We start from the raw sequence: 8,972 nt of genomic DNA, 5'->3' as shown, positions 1-8,972 counted from the left end.
TAAAGATTTTGAAAATCTTCTTCAAAGTTCAACTCTTTAATTCAAGTTTTGGAGCATTACCAGGTATGTAGAGTTACTATCTACGTGTGGGAACATCATTGTTCTTCCCCACGCCTCCTAATCCATAAAGTATGAAACTTTACAAAACTAGGGTTTCTATTCTATACTATGCTCATGATAACCCTAGGTCCATGTCTATGACTATATTATGTTTGAGTTGCTATTATTTTATCATTGTGTTCTTGATACTCATTATGATTATTGAGAATCTGTCCGCAATCCATGAAAACCCATATTTTGTATTCCATGAGTTCTTGCATGCATGTTTTTAAATAAAAATGCTTATTTCATGAATATCTTACATGTCTACAAGTTTTCATTCAATTGTATTATATAACTATCTTCATGCCATGATTCAAGATACATACATGCTAAATACAAGTTATTTCATGAAACTATATTTACAAGTTATTTCGTGAAATTATGATTACAAGTTATTTCACGAAAATCATGGGCTTCTTAGCCAATTATATCATGTTCATGTTTTTGAGAGTTGCATGAATTACCGAGAAGGCTCAGATAGCCTGAAACTACGTAGCCACCGTAGGAAAAGGATCGCTCCGCCCCGATAGGACGATACCTTAATTTTACACTGAATGGATCTATCAGGCACGATACCACCTCATACCCTGGCAAGGTGTTGGGGCTCTGCTGGTTCGGCGAGGTACCAGACTCCACGTACCCACGTGGTGATATTATATTGTCGGTTATAAAATACTCTCCCTACCTACCATGTTTAACTCATGCTTTATATTATATATGTATTCATGTTCATGCTCATAACCAGGTTTCAGTTTCACGTTCAGTTCTTATCTTTATTACTTTATGTCCCATGTTATTTCATTCAATTGCCTTACATACCAGTACATTCATTGTGCTGACGTCCCATTTTATTGCCCGAGGGCCTGCATTTCACGATGCATGTACTTATATACAGGACGACACATCTGCTCAGTAGGACAGCATTCGTATCAGCTTATTGGTGAGCCCCATCTCATTCGGGGTTTAGTCAACTTTTGTTTTATGATTAGTTATGCATCTAAGGTATGCTGGGGGCCTTGTTCCATTAAGTATGTTTTCCAGTCAGACTCGTGATAGAGGTTTTATAGACTAGACAAGTCAGTTATGTTATGTCAGACATTCGGAGTCGTATAGCCATTTTGGCTCATTCATGTTATTTCCGCACTCATGTTTAAACAAGTATTTTTATTAAGTATTATGACTTACTACGTTTTATAAAGGCTCATCATGCATTCGCGTTATATTCCACTCATGTTATGCCTCATGATGATTCAGCAAGCTATGTGGTTCGCTCGGTCACATGCAGTAAGGCACCGAGTGCCGTGTTTCGCCCAGGCCATGGTTCGGGGCGTGACAAAGCTTGGTATCAGAGCCTAGGTTCAAGTGTCTTAGGGAGTCTATGAAACCGTGTCCAGTGGGGTCACTTTTATATGTGTGTGCGCGCCACACATATAAACAGTTGACCACCAAGACATTTAAGATTGTCTCACTTCTTTCAACTCTAGATCGTGCAATAGAGCTGTGTTCTCAGAAATCACTCGAACTCATGTGTTGTTTCCCATTCTACCGAATACGCCTAGTCTCAATGGATGAGGAAGATGTAAAGCTAGTCGTTATCTATGTTGTCACGACCCAACCCCGTGGGCCGCGACTGGTATCCTAACTGGATACCCAAACATACCTACCTGACAGAATCGGCATACCAGACAGATAATTCACACTAACTGGATACAGACTTAAGCCAATACAAATGTAGCGCGCTCTATAACATACACATACCCGAACATACTGAAATTACATATAAGCCGATGAGGCCAACATGACGGACAGAGTCACAAAATCGTACGTACCTACCCGAATCGTAGCAACCCGTAACCCACATACATATCTACAGGCCTCTAACAGACATACAGAATCATATGACGGGACAGGGCCCCGCCGTACCCAGAATTACCATACGTACAGAATATACAGATATCAGAAGATATATATACCAAAAGTACACGCTCCGGATCAAAGGAGCTCTCCAAAATAGCAGAATTTGCGCCCTAGACTGGCGGCGTATCACCGGGTGCGTCTGTACCTGCAGGCATGTAACGCAGCCCCCGAAGAGCCGGGGGTCAGTACGAAAAATGTACCGAGTATGTAAAGCAAAAATAAAACAAGTATAATCATAGTCTGAACTAGAAGTACAGAAATATAGCGGACAGAATCATGATCCAGAATCTGAGACAGATATACAGAGTTTAGCTGGCAGAATCATCATACGAATCAGGGACACAGAGTATGGCTGGCATAGTCGTAATCAGAGCCAGAGATACAGAAGTGTAGCGGACAGAACCATAATCCAATCGGACAGACAGAAGTGTACCGGACAGATTCATAACCCAATCGGACAGACAGAATCATGCATGCAGAGTCATACAGAGTCATATGCTTATACAGATGCAGATAGCATATACATACATACATATATCAGATCCCGGCCCTCTCATGAGGGACGCGGTAACAGAACCTGGCCCTCTTAGTACGAGACGCGGTGGACAGACAGAATCAGATCATATGCCATCCTGGCCGCCATCCCCATACACAAATCATAATATCATACAGATATAAACAGATCCTGGCCCGCACACCGAGGGACGCGGTGAACAATGCAGAGGAATATGCACGATAACATAACCTGGCCCGGGACGCAGTGAAGGAAGCATTGAAACATCCACGAATAGATTAATGAGAAACCACATACATACAGATCATTATACAGACTCAATCAAACTGAAGTATGCCAAACGGTGAGTCAAATCAGAGTATTCGGATAGTGTTCATAATACGCGCCTATATCCTACTTGGGAAGGCACGACCGATTATTACCGGAATCAGATTTCCAGATGTCAAAACCATTTTGTAAGATTTATATAAAAAGTAGTCATATCATGATCAGAATAATAGTCCAGATGTTGCCTGTGAGAAACAGACAGAAATAAGGCAATTTAGGTTATACAAAAAGTGTCGGGGCCTTGTGGGCCCACCTCGGACCAACTTGAGGCGACATACGTAAATTACTGATAATAGACCTTATGAGGTCGTCCATAGTCATTTGGAAGCATTCCGACTCCGTTTGGGACAATTGCATACAAAAGTTCACTTTAGAGACAAGTTATAAGAAAAGTGATTCAATCTTACGGAAGGAATTGGAGCAGATTTCCATCTCGAATTCCGAGGAACGGAGTCGTATTTAAGGCTCGCGGCCGAGCCTATTATGTTCAGAACATGCCTAAGAATGAAGGGGTAGGCTTTACATACCTCAATTGCGCCTTATGCTCGCTTAGCTTCACTTTCAATTTCGTCCAGAATCTACAAATGGTCATGTTTACCAATTGTCATATTCAAGCCTTTAAGAATCCAAGTTTTATTACATACTTGCCTACCGAAATTTCAGCAGCATTTCCCCTGTATATATAACATCCCCGAGACTTAGCTCGGCTTAATATATCAACACAACACCCAACAACAACATCAATAACAACAACAAGTATCACAAAACACATAATATGGCATAACTAGCCATCTTTCCGGCATAACATAACATCTTTCATTCCGACCTTACACTTCCAAACCAATCTTACCATTTTCATATTCATCACTCATCAAGATCATTACAACATAATTCGGAGGCATATCATATCGTTTTCACCAAATATTCATAAGGTATACACAATATACAAGCTTACTGCCAAAGTCATATTTTACCCACAACTTCCAATCTTTAGCATATATGTTCATGACATATTTCTATCTTCCAACTTCATCAATGACAATCATAATTTGCCTCTTAATACTTTCATTTCCATATTTACATAAGTTACAATAAACTTGCATGTTTTCCTACAACAACTTAACAACCATTTTTTTTCCTTAACAACAAGGACCATTATTCTTCCATTCATTTCGCAATAACACAATTAACATACTAATGGAATTTAATTCACATTCCATCATCAACATGAAACCACACGGCCACACACTATAATTTCCAACTTCCATGAATTTCATAGCTTTCACTTCCAATACAATTTCTACCATAACCACAACTAGATTATAACATAAATTCAAGTCATCATAAACATGCAATATATATACATACACACGGCCTCCTTCTTATAAACACACCCACTTTGCAAACTTCCATATTTTCATGAGTTCTTCTCATTTCTACACACTACATCATAAACCAAACTTCATAACATAAGAAAATGAATTGATTCTTACCTTTCCTCTTCAATTTCCACTTGCCACTAAAGTTGTCCTCTTGCCAAGAAAATTGTATCACTTTGTAGAGAATCTTGCACTTAGTAATAATCCCACAAGAAATGGATTTTTGAACCAAAGGATTTGGCTCCAAAAAAATTTCTTTCCTTTTCTTTTCTCTCTTTCTCTAGCCGTGAGCTCTCTCTTTTTTTTGCTCTCAAGTTCTTTTGATTTCTTGAACCTTCTACATGATAAGATGACTTATATAATTGATTACACAATAAAATAATTTATGGGTTTGGACCCATCTATGGCCGGTTGGGCCTCTTGGATTTGGGCCTCACTTTCTTATTATTTTGTGAGCCCAAATTGTTGGCTAAATTTTATAATTCATGAAGCAAGTTTCCAAAATTCCAATTTTTCCCTTGGCCTCCTTTCGTAATTCCACACCAACGTATTCATAGCCGACACATTCATACCAAGTAAGGTCCAAATATGACCTCATTCATTACAAGTCAAGTTATCTCGAATTTTTTGAATATGCAAAAATGTCGGATGTAACATATGTGTTGCTCTCCGATGAAGGCATCAAGAATTATTCTAACTCGTGCCATGAAGCTTAGAGTAGTAAGTAACATTCTCTTTCCATCGAATTCTAAACGTATTGAATGCGTAAGCGGCGAGAAGGAAAATTCGAGACCCAAGACTTACCAAATAGTGCATGGTGTGTTTAAAAACAAGTTTCGGCATGGCAGTACACATAGGTTATACACCTTACAGAATAAGTTTATATGGATTATCTAACTATGGAGCTACAGTATAAAGATGATAGTTCAGATTTAAGACCCTACAGAGTAACATATTATGAAATTAGCTGCAGCAATCATAAATTGTCCACGATAGTTTTAAGCAGGAAATAGCCTAAGAGTTGTTGACACCCAATTTTGTCCCGCCTCTCCTCCAAAATATCTATTTATACTTCTAATATTTTTGGCAACTTAAGAAATAACTTTTTATATTTTTACTACAATTATTAGCTTTTATTAATACTGGCATTTCATTATTCTATTGTAGTCACTAGCTATTGTTATTTTTATTATTACTGTTATTACCATTATTATTATTATTATTATTATTATTATTACTATTATTATTATTATTATTATTATTATTATTATTACTATTATTATCATTATGCACACGCATCACATTTATCTTCGCGTAATTTAATAATAACGTTTACTTACTGTTGAATTTCAAATATATTATCGCACGACTATTACGGCGTCATTTTATTTCATCTAAGTACTAATAAATACATACTTTTATATTAGGGGATGTTTTAGCGCACTTAATATATAATTATTTAAAATGGGTCTTTTATTTAAATTTAGAAGCCAAACTATTTCTTTCACTCAGCCCATATTTTAATTCATCAACCCAATTCCATAAAACCAACCCACAAGTCATTTTAATACCCAGCCCAACATCCTATTCATCTACCCAACCAGCCCACATTTAAAATCGACCCAGTCCATTAAATCATTTGACCCGACCCAATTCTCTTTGAACAAAAAGGAACCACTAGGGTTCCTTTCTTCTTCCATGCGCCGAATCACCCTCCCCCCCCCCCCCCCCCCCCCCCCGCGCTCCTCTCTCTCCTCCGCCTGCTTCTCTCTCTCCTCCTCTCCACTTTCGGCAAAATCTGCTCCCCTTTAGCCATGGACAAAAAATTGTCCCTTCCTCTTTCCGTGTAAAAATCGTCTGACTCGCCCTTTCCCTTTCTCCTCCCCTTTCTCTCACTCAACGCATAAAGTAAATCGCAGAATTTCTTTCGATTCTACAGGCCATGCATGGCCATTTTAGGGAAAGAGATTAATACTCGTCAGTGTTCAACCGTTGGTAAGTTCGTTGTCTTCCTCCATTGTCTCTTTCGGAGCTGAAATTGATTTAATGGGTTTTGGCCATTTGCGAATTCAAAACTTTCATCTCTTTAGTCTGTTCTGTTGATTTTCGAGTACAGATTTTTAAATATATTTTGTCTTCTTCGACGACAGAAAGTACTCTAACATTTTTTGTATTTTTCGAACAGAGAGTTGACTTAGAAAAAAAGCCCCGCCCAATTTTCAGTTTTGAAAACCCTAACAAACCCTAGAATCCCCCTATAAATAATCGTTTCTGTTAATTCATTTGAAGAAGTTTTTCAGCCACCTTAAAACCCCCCTTAAAAACTCTTCTTTAGCCACCTGAAAAATTCCATAGAAATTGGAAGTTTTTTTTTTAGCCGCAGAAATCCCCTAGAAATTAAAGTTTGAAACCCCCTAAAACTAGAGTTCTCTAGCTGCTCAAATTTCCCTTTAAAAATATTAGTTGTTAATTTTCTAGATATCGTCTTAAAACACTAAATCCCTTTCTGTTTTTTGTTCTTGGTATTTGTTCGAATCCGAGCATACGCGAACTCGGATTTGGTGGTGTTCGAGTGTAGATCGAAGACTTAAAATCCAGTTTGTTGCACTCGAAAAAGGTTAACAGCTCTTCTTTATTTAGTTGATTTCAGTTTTAGCAGTTTAAGAGGTGTTTATGTGTTTATATGCTAGATTCGTCTTATGTTTAGTTAGATATGCTTCTGTGTTAGTTTAAGATGAGTTTCGTGTTTATTTGCAGTTGTTTGTCCGATATTTGTTAGTTGAGTTTGATGTTTTGTCCTTGTTGTGTTAGTTAGTTTAGGATTGATAGTTTGTTTTTTCATGTATCTGTTAGTTTAGGTGATTATTTAGTTAGTATTAATCAATATATGTTGTTCTAGGATTAATGATAGTTAACATGTGCCTAGCTAGATGTGGTTTAGCTATAATTACTAATGTTGGTCCTGCCCTGGCTTGAATTACGAATTAAGTGTTTAAAATTTGAATGTTCATTCTCAAAAAGGAATTGGAAATGGACATGTGGTTGAAGTGGCAATCTAAAACTACCTAATTAAATGAACTGTTACAATAGGCCTGCCCAACATTCATTGCGAAACTCCCTCCCTAAAACTAAACTTATTTGGCTATGCGTTTTTTTTTCTTTGTTTGTAATTCGGAGTCTCATCACCTTAAGTTTGACTTAGCATAACAATGAATAGATTATTAGCCATCCTGTTAAGTAATTCTCCCTTCCCTTTCTTATTTCTGTTTTATCTATATTTCGTAATCGATGTGTAGGCTGTAAAACATGCTGATTGTAATCAGACAAACAAAGCTCTCCTACTTTATTTAATAGATTAAATCTGTTTGGTGTGCCTAGATTAGTTTAATCCAGTAGGTCATATATGATTATTTCATTCGGTTAAGCATAACCATGCGTTAGTTAGTCCATTCTTCCTCGTTTAGCAGGTTTACGTGTGGGTTTGTTTAGCGCGATTACCTGATAACTTGGATGAATTATGCTCCAATCAAACATGCTCATATTGGTTTTAGTTGCTTTATACAGTAGAGGTGATGTGGCTGTTCTGAAATGTTTTTTCTGGATCTGGGGAAAATCTAATTTTCCTTTAATGATTGAGAGTGTATCATGTTAAAGGAACTGTATGTCCTACAATTGGATGTTGATGTGTTGCAGATTTTGTTTGTTGGAGGATAGTATAAGCTGTCCAAAACCAGTTTTCATATTCCAACATGCTTAAAAGAGTCAAACTCAGTTTGTTCTTATCTTGTATTAAGTCATTGTTAAGCAGTTTGTTTCAGTTATAACAGTAAGTTGACTTTTACATTAGGCAAGAGCAAGTTCACATCTCTATTCTAGTTATCAGCAGTTTATGTAGTATAGTAATTGGAATTTAGTTACTAGGATGCTCTGTTTTGGTGCAATTATCTGGGTAATCTCTTTATTATGTAATATGTCTGGCCTCGTGGTTTGGTTGTTAAATATTGTCAAATTAATGTTAATTCTGTTCTAGCAATCAGTAGTTACATGATATAGAGCCTGTTTGGATGGGCTTATGCCTATAAGCTGTTTGCAGCTTATAAGCTAAAAAAAAAAAGTTGGGGTAGTCTAACTTTTTTTTTTTGGCTTATAAGTTGTTTTCATCTTATAAGCTGCTTTAGATAAACTAAGTCAAATGGGCCCAATTATGTTTTTGAGCTTATTTTAAGCACAAAATGACTTTAAGCTGGCCAGTCAAACACTCAAAAAAGCTGAAAACAGCTTATAAGCAACTTATAAGCCAATCCAAACGGGCTCATAATAATCAAATTTTTAGCTACTGTTCATATAGAGTTTCTTTCCCCTTTGCTGTAACATGTTGGGGTAGAGAGATAAGGTTGGGAGAAGGCAGGTTATTCGTTAGATTTGGGTTGCTAGTTGTTGAAGTGAATTAATTGGAGAAAAGGATCAATTTGGGTTTTTCTTTCTAATTCCTAATATGTTGTCCTTTACGCATTTATGACCCTAGCTCGGTAATTAATCTTTGAAAATGCTTCTTCGTGTAAAGTGGTAAGTCACTGGCAGTGAGGACATTTTGCTACAAATATTAGTGTTTTGCTTTGTTAATGTAAAGAGTATGAGCTGGAAAATGTGCCCGAATACCATAAAATCCCTCCTGAATTCAGTATATATTTGTATATCATGTTTGGGCTTGGCATGTATCATGAATTGGCAGC

This window comes from Lycium barbarum, chromosome 4 (genome assembly GCF_019175385.1).
Source record: "Lycium barbarum isolate Lr01 chromosome 4, ASM1917538v2, whole genome shotgun sequence".
Taxonomy (NCBI): domain Eukaryota; kingdom Viridiplantae; phylum Streptophyta; class Magnoliopsida; order Solanales; family Solanaceae; genus Lycium; species Lycium barbarum.
This window is presented reverse-complemented; position numbering follows the sequence as displayed.